We start from the raw sequence: 13,539 nt of genomic DNA, 5'->3' as shown, positions 1-13,539 counted from the left end.
GCATTCCGCTGGCTCGTTGATCGCGGCGGTGATGGGCTCTCCGTCATCGGTGGGCTCGGGCTGATGCTTCGCACCGCGGGGAGATGGTGGGCTGGGCACTGGGTCTGGAGTGGATCGGGCGAGATCATCCATGGGGCAGGTGGTGGATGGCAATCTGTTTCTTGCCAGAGCCCACTCCACGAAGGCGGTGAAATCCTCTCGAGGACCATCTTTGGACGACAACGCTCTGCTTACGTCAAAGAATGAGCAGAGCGCGTTGTCTGGGTAGCTGGTGGTGCTAGCTAACAGCCGGAACAGTCTGGTATGGTCCTCGAGAGATCTGTCCCCCCTGCTCCAGCAGGAGGAGGAGGAATTCCGGGCGGGTGAAGGGATCCATAAGGGGAAACACAAAGGAAACAAAAACGGAGGGTAGACACACGGAGTTAACTGTGTTTGGTCGGGTCTTCTGTCACGATTCACTGTGGGAGGAACGATGGAGAAACGTTCAATAGCCTTTAATACTTGAATAACTAGGGATAATCCACAACAGGAACAATGGAAACACGACATCCAACAAGTAGACCAGACAAACCCAAACTGAACAGACTGGGGCTTATAAACACAGGGCAATCAGGGGGACACAGGTGCATGGAATCATAAAGTAATCAAACTAAACAAGAACAGTAAAAAGACCATAAAAGGAAACACAGGAAGAACTACGGAGGCAAAATGGGTCCAAAAGTCTGACAGAGAAAGAGAGAGAGAGAGAGAGAGAGAGATAACTACAGTATCTCACAGAAGTGAGTACACCTTTGTCATTATACAAATTTATGTCCTCATTTGTCACAAAAACGCGCACACACACACACACACACACACACACACACATATATAATTTAGAAGTGTAAATCAGATCATTTCAAATTATGGTGGAGGGGAAGATATTTAGTGAACTATTATGTCTTGTTGCTAAAATATATAATATAAATGTTTTTTTTTTTCAGTTATTTATGTTTGTACTGCTGTGCCATCTTTATTTGTCCTTCTTAAGGCACAGCAGATGTATTGTACCAGTAACAAGCGATCTGTGATGTTATTTCCACCTCCTCACCCGTGTTATCATCCGTTATGCAGCGCAGCAGCACGAGGGAGCTAAAGCAGGAGCGCAATCCCAGCCGGCAGAGCCCTGATCCTCAGATTCAGGAGAGTTTGTTCATATTAGATGTGGAAGTGCCGCTGAAATGATCAGTTTTCAGTCTCGTGGGGTCTGGTGAAGCATTTCTGTGACTCTGATAGCGATTTACTATCGTGCTGCTACAGTCACTGAATGAGTTTCTGTGTTATGAGGTCTGACGGAGTTAAGAGAACAGTAGAGTTTCCCAAATAAAGAAGAAAAAAATCATTATTTTTACACTATCATCATACCAATACCATTTTGGCATACCAGTACCACCTCTTTTCTTATTGAGATTACATGGAGAGCAAATGGAAACCTTTGTCTCCAGTTGAGCAGATTTGTTTTTCTAGTCACATTTTTCCAAGATCATATGATCTGAGCTGCTGTTCACATTCATTTTTATTATGGACCATATACAGTAGCTCTTTACAATAAGGTTTCATTTGATAACATTGCTTAACTACTTGCACTGATACATGATTAAAAGTTGTATCTGTTAATATCATTTCATTGACCTAAGTTGGTGTGAAATGACAATGAAGAGTTAATTTTTAATAACAAACATTAACAGATGCTGTAACAAATGTATTGCTCGTTGTTAGTTCATGTTAGTTAATGCATAAATTAATGTTAACTAATGGAACCTTATTGTAAAGTGTTACCATATACTCTGTATGACTTATTTGTGTCTTTTTTATTTCTAATCTAAAATTCTAAAATTCTGAGATGAAGTTAATAATGAGCTATAAAGCAGCAACTTATGAGCAATAAATCAGGTTTAATATAGGTAAACTAAACAAACAAAAAGAATAAAAAACATTTTTGTTACTTGAAATAAAATAAATGTTAACTAAATTAAAATGTATTAAAACGTATGATTTCAGCTAATTGCCAGGGCAACATTTATTTTAATTTAGTTTAACTTGATATACTAAAATAACTAAAACAAACTAAAAATAAAAAAAAAAAAAAAAAAAAAATATATATATATATATATATATATATATAGTCATATTAAAAAAAATAAACAAAATAAAACTTTAACAAAAATGAAAAATAAAAAAATTACAAATATGAATAAAAACTCTAATAGTACATAAACAATAAAATAGCACTACTATAAATAAAAAATATTGGTTTGGGTGGGGAAAATTTACCTAAATGTAATTAATCCTTAGCTGAAAATCTTCCTCTCAACAGCTGCACTCAGATCTCATTTGCATATTCAAATTCGGTGTTACTAAAATACATTTAGGATTTTTTTTAAAGCAAACAATGACTTTAGCTAAGCTAAAGTGTGATGAAAATACTAGTAATACTATGTTAGTACCATAGTACTCTTCAGTAAAAGTTTGCAGCAGCTGTTTTTATACTGTAATGATACATTGAAACGCGGTGTATCCGATTGCATTTCAAAGCCTATGTTTTGCATGAAAGCCTTTAAATATCTGACTCCATATTTAGCTGCTCTTGTCATGATTACAACAATCGTTGTTCAGACGTGATGTTAAGTGATTAACTGATTATTTATCAACACATATATGATGCCTTTAACCTTCTCTCGTAGGTGCAGATGATGACATGCTGCCAACACTCACTAGTCATCTGCATAGCATTTGAATGATGGGAATTATGGTAATTTGGACAGGCTGTTTGGCATCTGAGAGCAGTGAGAGTTGCAAGCACTCCTTCCCCAAAAGTGACAGTATAATCAGTTAGACGTTGACCTCCCAATCCAAACAGATGGTCCTCGACGCTGCCCTAGAACCAACGAGAAACGATGGTAATTAGGTGGGATAAATATTCTTGGCTGATTCTTATGAGTTGTGAATTTTCACACCCGTCTGAGAATGACACTTGTTCTCTGTGTGTCTGGCAGCCAATATTTCACTTCTCCAGAGGTTAACTGCTGGACTGGAGTGGTGTGGATTACTTGTGGATTATTGTGATGTTTTTCTCAGCTGTTTGGACTCTCATTCTGACGGCACCCATTCACTGATGAACATTCTATCAGTGCAGGTTAATGGAAGTAGAAATAATTAAAGCTGCACAAGTGAACAGAGTCAGTATGTTTAGCTGAATTATTTGCAGAAAGAATGTAGCAGAAGAATAAAAGTACAATAGTTGCTCACTGTAAGTGTTGTGCTGTTGTATCCATCCGTGCTGCTGTGATCAATTGTTTATGAGCCGTATTGCAGTGGAGCTGAACGCGCGGTCATCCAACACTTCGAGAACAGAATGCGACGTTAATATCAGTGCCACAAACGCTCGGCCCGGCTTCAATAACACCAAATGTAATCTTTAGAGCTTGTAATTTCAGAAATGTTGGGACTGTACAACGTCCTCTCATTCATCACAAAGTAACCGAGAAAAACCTTGTTGTAATATGAAGGTACCATCTTTGCTGTGTGAAATATATCGCTTTTGCTTGGAGTAGAGAGCCGACTGAATCCATCACCCTCACATTTTAGTATTATTTTAGCAAGTTACAGTTTTCATTTTAACTTTAGTGTTAGTAATTTTGTAATGTGCTTTTGCCAGTATTAGTTGGTATAAGTGATCACCTCAGCCTCTTTGTTTCTCCCCTGCACCTGTGTGTGTTTAAATGGTAATGTCATCATGTAATGAGCTTCATTATGTGCTCTTACTGATAGTTCTGGATTATCATTATATGAGGTTTTAATTATGTGATGTTAATGATTTACACTAGAGGCCAATCTTGTGCAAAATTGATGCTGAAGTGCAGTGTTATTTTAGTATCATTAAGAGACTATTGTACTTTGTATTAATATTTTGCATTACTTTTTAATTTTTTCATTACTTTTTTATTTGTATATTTTCCATTTTCTTTTTCATTTTTAAATTTTAGTAAGTTTTGTTGTGTTTTTGTCATTTTTTATTATTATTATTATTATTATTTTAATATTCCTATATAGTTTACCAGTTTTTATTATTTTGGTCAAGTTAAGCTAAATGAAATTGAGAAATGTTGCTTTGCTATCTGAATTAAAACAAGTTTAATTTTTTTTAAAACAGAATTTATATTCAGTTAAGTTTGTGTGTATTTGTCAGTGTTATTTTAGTACTGTTTATTTAATATTATAGTTTTTATTAATATTTTGAATTGAGATTTTATTTTCATATATGCAGTTTTAATTTTCATTTAACTTTTAGTAATTTTGTCATGTGATTTAATTTATTAGATGTATATATTTATTTGGCTTCAATATTTTTTTTAATTTTTTTTTTAGTAATTTTAGTATTTAAAAAATGTAGCATTTATTTTAGTTTTAGTAATTCTGTGCTTTTAGCAGTTTTGTTGAATACAAAAACTAAGCTTTAATTTTGTTTCAAATTTAGTTTTTGTAAGTTTAGAACTTTATCTTAAACTTATTAATTTCAGTTAGTTGCCAATTTTATCTTAGTATCATTAAAAATAGTTAAATCAAATTACGTTTTTTTTTTTTTTTTTTTAATCTAATATTTGTTGGTGCATATTAAAGTTGTTCGGAATTGTGAGTCGCAACTTGCACTGATCACATGAGCTGCTGTTTTTATACATTAGCCATAATTTGTGTTCAAATAAGTCATGTTGCCTTTTTTAGATGATAAATATTCAGCTAAACTTGTTTGTAGTGTCAGTCCAGGAGGTCTCAGATGAGCTGCTGTGTTTTGTAACGTACGTTCAGTCAGTTATAGAGCCGCATGCATCGCTCACAGGCATCAGTAAAGCTGTGTAACTGCTTCAAAACTCACGCTGCTTCTCCAAAATTTACTAGAAACCCTGAGGAAACTCATCATTGCTGCGCCAATCAACACATCTGATCCATCCTTACTTAGACTTCAGCTGTTTATTGAGCTGCGATGCCTAAAACTCATCGCTTGGGAACATTACTTTTAACAACTCATTACATTGCTTTATATAGTTATTTTTTTATGGAAAGTGTGACGTTAGTTACTTGGCATCGCTTCATCCTCACTGTAAGCACGTTCTCCAGCAGAACTGGAGCGGTGTGTTTGCAGGACTTTACACTCATAGATGTGTTTTTGCTGTAGTCGAGTATTTGTCAGCTTAACATAGTTTTTTGTGCAGCAACTAAAGCAATGTGTGGAAGTTGTGCAGACTTGATTATAATGGGAGTGATGTATGTTGTTGCGTTACATGCTTCAACAACTATGGGGAAGGAAAAGGTTGTAGTTTTCAATGACTAGACTGTAAATAGATTCTATAGTAAATAGAAAACTTTTTGAAAAAGTCACTTAAGTAGTAAGACTATTTTTAATATAGGCTAGTACAGTATGTGGTAACTACAGTTTGTTTTCAATAGTAAATAGGCAGTAGTATGGAAGTTGTGTACAATCAGTGATATTATTCATAACCGAACAGCATTTTTTTATTCAAAGAAAAACATGGGGAAGAACAGTCACATATTAGCTCTATGCTGTAAACACATAGATTGTATATATAAATATATTATATACAGTATAAATATGTGTATACATGTGTGTATATATCTTTACATTTATATTCAATTCAGTTTGTTTTTCAGTGTCATTTTAGTATTTATATAGTATTATATTTATTAATATTTTGAATTAGATTTTTTTATTAACTGTTTTCATTTCTTTATCAATTTTTATTTTAGTAATTTTTTATAGTAGTTTATTAGTTTTATTTAGCTTAATTTTTATTTCAGTTTGAGTCATTTTAGTACTTTTAGTAAAAAAAAAAAATTTTTTTTTATTTTTTACATATTTCAGTAATGTATATGTATATCTTTTATGGCTGTCAAATCAATTAATTGCGATTAATCACATCCAAAATAAAAGTTTGTGTATATGTAAAATGTGTGTGTGTATATATATAATAAATAAATAAATAAATAAAACATCAACATTAAAGGTTTAGATGTTTAGCATGGGCCAAAAAGACCTAATATTTATAGAGAGCTATCCATAAAACGAGCCATAAAAGAACAATACATAAATAAATAATAACAAAAATAAAATAAAAAATAAAACTGCAAAACATGCAATTTTCATGATCCCGCTTATTTTGTTTCAATTATTAACATTTTGCACATTCTGCTAGGGGTATGTAAATATAAATATATACACATATAAATATATACAGTACACATATACACAGTACAAACATTTTATTTTAGTTGCGATTAATCGCGATTAATCGGTTTGACAGCCCTATCCATTACCCGATTGCTGATGACATTTTTTCTATATCCACTAATAATGTTGATAGAATGAACGGCTCACTTTGTTGTTGATCTGTGGCCCGTCTGACAGCTCTATCTTGATTTATCAGCGTGCTAGTTTACTCGTCTTGAAACTTTTAGAGAAACGGTCACAAGCTGTTACCGCATGAGTCAGTGGAGTAAAGATGCTTCATTTAGGTGGCTGTGGTCACTTTGACTTCTGGCTGAATGCTGATTTGATTCGGCACGTCCTGTGGGGATTCGTGTTCTTCTCTCCGAAGCGGCGGCGGCTCACTGAGGTGCTGCTGCTGGATGCAATTTGTTACACATGAGTAGCCCAGGCTGCTTTGCTGGCTCCTCCAGGGGTTTTCGCCGGGATAAATAGATCAATTCTTCTCTGGAGCTCTTAAAGTGACTGTTTGCCAGTCAATGCGCGACTGATGCGCCGGTGTCAAGACTTGCATGCTGGGATCAGCCTCCACAATACCTTTATTCCCCAGCGCCTCTGTGAGAGAGAGAGACTGGAATGACTCAGGTAATTCTCATCGGGATATGAACTGTATGGCAGCTGCTCTGAAGGGCCGCGACCTACAGCACTGTAATTCTGATGCCATAATTCATCATATTTTAGCCAAACCATTACTTCTGGCTAAAATACGCATCCATAATAATGCTTCCTGCAGTATAAAAATGTAATCTGGTCTGAATCAGGAGAGAAATCTGCACAGATCAAGCACAAAACAGTCCAAAACAGCTCTAAACAAATATGTGTGTGGATTTTGATGTGAGAGACAACAGGAGATATACTTTTTCAGTGGAGGAGACGTTATTACTAGGGATGCACATATTAGATTTTTGCCGATATCCAATATATTATTTTTCAAAACATTTTACCTGATAACCGATATATTTCCCTTTGTTTTGAAACAACACCAAGTCTCTGTTGTTTTGAGCAAAAACTTATTTGTTAGAACTAATAAACATTTCAGTATGTTTAGCTGAATTATTTGCAGAAAGAATGTAGCAGAAGAATAAAAGTACAATAGTTGCTCACTGTAAGTGTTGTGCTGTTGTATCCATCCGTGCTGCTGTGATCAATTGTTTATGAGCCGTATTGCAGTGGAGCTGAACGCGCGGTCATCCAACACTTCGAGAACAGAATGCGACGTTAATATCAGTGCCACAAACGCTCGGCCCGGCTTCAATAACACCAAATGTAATCTTTAGAGCTTGTAATTTCAGAAATGTTGGGACTGTACAACGTCCTCTCATTCATCACAAAGTAACCGAGAAAAACCTTGTTGTAATATGAAGGTACCATCTTTGCTGTGTGAAATATATCGCTTTTGCTTGGAGTAGAGAGCCGACTGAATCCATCACCCTCACATTTTAGTATTATTTTAGCAAGTTACAGTTTTCATTTTAACTTTAGTGTTAGTAATTTTGTAATGTGCTTTTGCCAGTATTAGTTGGTATAAGTGATCACCTCAGCCTCTTTGTTTCTCCCCTGCACCTGTGTGTGTTTAAATGGTAATGTCATCATGTAATGAGCTTCATTATGTGCTCTTACTGATAGTTCTGGATTATCATTATATGAGGTTTTAATTATGTGATGTTAATGATTTACACTAGAGGCCAATCTTGTGCAAAATTGATGCTGAAGTGCAGTGTTATTTTAGTATCATTAAGAGACTATTGTACTTTGTATTAATATTTTGCATTACTTTTTAATTTTTTCATTACTTTTTTATTTGTATATTTTCCATTTTCTTTTTCATTTTTAAATTTTAGTAAGTTTTGTTGTGTTTTTGTCATTTTTTATTATTATTATTATTATTATTTTAATATTCCTATATAGTTTACCAGTTTTTATTATTTTGGTCAAGTTAAGCTAAATGAAATTGAGAAATGTTGCTTTGCTATCTGAATTAAAACAAGTTTAATTTTTTTTAAAACAGAATTTATATTCAGTTAAGTTTGTGTGTATTTGTCAGTGTTATTTTAGTACTGTTTATTTAATATTATAGTTTTTATTAATATTTTGAATTGAGATTTTATTTTCATATATGCAGTTTTAATTTTCATTTAACTTTTAGTAATTTTGTCATGTGATTTAATTTATTAGATGTATATATTTATTTGGCTTCAATATTTTTTTTAATTTTTTTTTTAGTAATTTTAGTATTTAAAAAATGTAGCATTTATTTTAGTTTTAGTAATTCTGTGCTTTTAGCAGTTTTGTTGAATACAAAAACTAAGCTTTAATTTTGTTTCAAATTTAGTTTTTGTAAGTTTAGAACTTTATCTTAAACTTATTAATTTCAGTTAGTTGCCAATTTTATCTTAGTATCATTAAAAATAGTTAAATCAAATTACGTTTTTTTTTTTTTTTTTTTAATCTAATATTTGTTGGTGCATATTAAAGTTGTTCGGAATTGTGAGTCGCAACTTGCACTGATCACATGAGCTGCTGTTTTTATACATTAGCCATAATTTGTGTTCAAATAAGTCATGTTGCCTTTTTTAGATGATAAATATTCAGCTAAACTTGTTTGTAGTGTCAGTCCAGGAGGTCTCAGATGAGCTGCTGTGTTTTGTAACGTACGTTCAGTCAGTTATAGAGCCGCATGCATCGCTCACAGGCATCAGTAAAGCTGTGTAACTGCTTCAAAACTCACGCTGCTTCTCCAAAATTTACTAGAAACCCTGAGGAAACTCATCATTGCTGCGCCAATCAACACATCTGATCCATCCTTACTTAGACTTCAGCTGTTTATTGAGCTGCGATGCCTAAAACTCATCGCTTGGGAACATTACTTTTAACAACTCATTACATTGCTTTATATAGTTATTTTTTTATGGAAAGTGTGACGTTAGTTACTTGGCATCGCTTCATCCTCACTGTAAGCACGTTCTCCAGCAGAACTGGAGCGGTGTGTTTGCAGGACTTTACACTCATAGATGTGTTTTTGCTGTAGTCGAGTATTTGTCAGCTTAACATAGTTTTTTGTGCAGCAACTAAAGCAATGTGTGGAAGTTGTGCAGACTTGATTATAATGGGAGTGATGTATGTTGTTGCGTTACATGCTTCAACAACTATGGGGAAGGAAAAGGTTGTAGTTTTCAATGACTAGACTGTAAATAGATTCTATAGTAAATAGAAAACTTTTTGAAAAAGTCACTTAAGTAGTAAGACTATTTTTAATATAGGCTAGTACAGTATGTGGTAACTACAGTTTGTTTTCAATAGTAAATAGGCAGTAGTATGGAAGTTGTGTACAATCAGTGATATTATTCATAACCGAACAGCATTTTTTTATTCAAAGAAAAACATGGGGAAGAACAGTCACATATTAGCTCTATGCTGTAAACACATAGATTGTATATATAAATATATTATATACAGTATAAATATGTGTATACATGTGTGTATATATCTTTACATTTATATTCAATTCAGTTTGTTTTTCAGTGTCATTTTAGTATTTATATAGTATTATATTTATTAATATTTTGAATTAGATTTTTTTATTAACTGTTTTCATTTCTTTATCAATTTTTATTTTAGTAATTTTTTATAGTAGTTTATTAGTTTTATTTAGCTTAATTTTTATTTCAGTTTGAGTCATTTTAGTACTTTTAGTAAAAAAAAAAAATTTTTTTTTATTTTTTACATATTTCAGTAATGTATATGTATATCTTTTATGGCTGTCAAATCAATTAATTGCGATTAATCACATCCAAAATAAAAGTTTGTGTATATGTAAAATGTGTGTGTGTATATATATAATAAATAAATAAATAAATAAAACATCAACATTAAAGGTTTAGATGTTTAGCATGGGCCAAAAAGACCTAATATTTATAGAGAGCTATCCATAAAACGAGCCATAAAAGAACAATACATAAATAAATAATAACAAAAATAAAATAAAAAATAAAACTGCAAAACATGCAATTTTCATGATCCCGCTTATTTTGTTTCAATTATTAACATTTTGCACATTCTGCTAGGGGTATGTAAATATAAATATATACACATATAAATATATACAGTACACATATACACAGTACAAACATTTTATTTTAGTTGCGATTAATCGCGATTAATCGGTTTGACAGCCCTATCCATTACCCGATTGCTGATGACATTTTTTCTATATCCACTAATAATGTTGATAGAATGAACGGCTCACTTTGTTGTTGATCTGTGGCCCGTCTGACAGCTCTATCTTGATTTATCAGCGTGCTAGTTTACTCGTCTTGAAACTTTTAGAGAAACGGTCACAAGCTGTTACCGCATGAGTCAGTGGAGTAAAGATGCTTCATTTAGGTGGCTGTGGTCACTTTGACTTCTGGCTGAATGCTGATTTGATTCGGCACGTCCTGTGGGGATTCGTGTTCTTCTCTCCGAAGCGGCGGCGGCTCACTGAGGTGCTGCTGCTGGATGCAATTTGTTACACATGAGTAGCCCAGGCTGCTTTGCTGGCTCCTCCAGGGGTTTTCGCCGGGATAAATAGATCAATTCTTCTCTGGAGCTCTTAAAGTGACTGTTTGCCAGTCAATGCGCGACTGATGCGCCGGTGTCAAGACTTGCATGCTGGGATCAGCCTCCACAATACCTTTATTCCCCAGCGCCTCTGTGAGAGAGAGAGACTGGAATGACTCAGGTAATTCTCATCGGGATATGAACTGTATGGCAGCTGCTCTGAAGGGCCGCGACCTACAGCACTGTAATTCTGATGCCATAATTCATCATATTTTAGCCAAACCATTACTTCTGGCTAAAATACGCATCCATAATAATGCTTCCTGCAGTATAAAAATGTAATCTGGTCTGAATCAGGAGAGAAATCTGCACAGATCAAGCACAAAACAGTCCAAAACAGCTCTAAACAAATATGTGTGTGGATTTTGATGTGAGAGACAACAGGAGATATACTTTTTCAGTGGAGGAGACGTTATTACTAGGGATGCACATATTAGATTTTTGCCGATATCCAATATATTATTTTTCAAAACATTTTACCTGATAACCGATATATTTCCCTTTGTTTTGAAACAACACCAAGTCTCTGTTGTTTTGAGCAAAAACTTATTTGTTAGAACTAATAAACATTATTAAAGTTATTATTATTATTTTTTTTTTTAAATGAGAGTACATTGAAAGCCTTGAAAATAACTATAATAAAATCAGTCTCTGCAGATGCAGTTGAAACATTAACATTTTATTTGTGGATTTAACATTCAGATGCTCTAAAGCAAAAGCTGTAAAAATTCAAAAAATCTTTCAGAGCTCCTTGCATTTTTAAGTTTTCAGAATCCATTTGAAAAAATAGATTACATATTAATGAATAAATCAGTATATATTAAATTATTTATATTACAAGTGTCATGTTTGTGATTTTTATTCATGTAAGCTACAGTATAGCTTCTAACCTTTAAATCAAAACAGACTCGTGACTTTATAACATTATTTATTCAGAAACGCAAGTATCTTAATTTTATATGCACATTTTAAGCCGTTATCGGCCGATTCCGATATCGTTCCGATAATATCATGCATCCCTAGTTATTATGGATTTCAGTTCGTCTATTTTGTTTAACAAAATGTTTTCATGTGGTTTTAGTCTGTCTAGAGGAGATGCATTACTGAATTAAATCTCATTCGGGTCTAAGCAGAAATAATTAAGCTATTAAACGGATCTAATTGGAGTTGTTTTCCTTCCTGTGGGCGTCTGAACGGCACTAACTGTCTCTTTGAGCCGTTGCGTGAGAAACAAAAACCCTGTGTGGATGAAAGCTCCTTTTGATTGTGCTGATCTGAACACGATCTTTCCCACCTCTACCTGTTAACAGCTAAATGAGTATCAGAACGTTAATTACTGGTGGACCACTGCAGCGTTTGAGAGCAGAATGAATTTACCATGCCTATTTACCACGTCCTGTGTGACTGCGTTCAAATAGCTCCGTTGTTTGTAATTGGTTGGATGCAGGAATTACGAGAGGCTTTGAATGTTATATGCTTGTGTGTAGAAATCCTGAAATGAGTCTCAGTTTAGACAAAAAAAACTCTGTTCATTCACAATGTTGATCACTAATGACCGAAATCCACTGGGAAAACCACTGATTCTTATGCTGATTCTCTTTTATTTTTCAGAGGAACCGTCTAGATTGTCCTTCACTGAGTCGAGTTTTCCTGAGAGAGATGAAACTTCAGCTGGCTGTGTTTCTGCACAACAAACAGCAAAGAAAGTAAGATGATAGAGGGATTTTTGTTTATTTATTGTTGTTTGAGTGGGTTAATGTGGTTTCTCCTCAGATGACAGGATTTACATCTTCGGCTCTTTATGTCTACTGTCTACTGTACATCAAGGACGTCTGTAAAACCTGGAGAAAGCCATTCGTTAGTATTCTCATTCATCTCAGAGACAGTTGCTCAGCTGCTGTAGGATGTACGTGATTGGAAATCTGCTATCTTTGCTCATGGGAACCATAGAAATTTACAGTACTTTCAGAGATCCATGAATCAGAAAACCATGACTTTATTTTATTATTTTTGTTTTCTTTGTTTTTTTTCCGTTTGTTCTTGTTTTGAAAGTCGCTTTGGATAAAAGCATCTGCTAAATATTTTAAAGGGGCCATATGATGCGATTTCAATTGTTTCTTTCTCTTTGGAGTGTTACAAGCTCTTGGTGCATAAAGAAGATCTGTAAAGTTGCAAAGACTAAAGTCTCAAATCCAAAGAGATATTCTTTATAAAAGTTAAGAGTCAACCACGCCTACCTAAAACGGCTCGTTCTAACACGCCCCCCACATACCTACGTCGCTCTGTGGGAAGATTTGCATAACGCCGCCCAAATGTTCACGCAAAGAAAGAAGGCGTAACTTTTATTCTCGCTGTAGTATTGTTGCTGCCGCCATGTCGTGAAGGCACTGTGTGTTTCGTTGTGAAAGCCAAACTACTTTGTTTGGCCTTCCAAAAGAGGACCCTAGAAATCAGTGGTTAAGTTGTATTTACAACACTGTTCCAGAACAGTTTAACCCAAATATTCAGATGTGTGAAGCACATTTTATGGAGGACTGTTTCCTGATCCTGGAAGAGTAGACTACAATGACGGCTGCTCTGACTCACAGACTGTAAGTACGTTTTCATATTTAAAGAATTTG

Source organism: Sinocyclocheilus anshuiensis, unplaced genomic scaffold (genome assembly GCF_001515605.1).
Source record: "Sinocyclocheilus anshuiensis isolate Anshui unplaced genomic scaffold, SAMN03320099.WGS_v1.1 scaffold738, whole genome shotgun sequence".
Taxonomy (NCBI): domain Eukaryota; kingdom Metazoa; phylum Chordata; class Actinopteri; order Cypriniformes; family Cyprinidae; genus Sinocyclocheilus; species Sinocyclocheilus anshuiensis.
Note: the sequence above shows the minus strand (reverse complement) of the source record.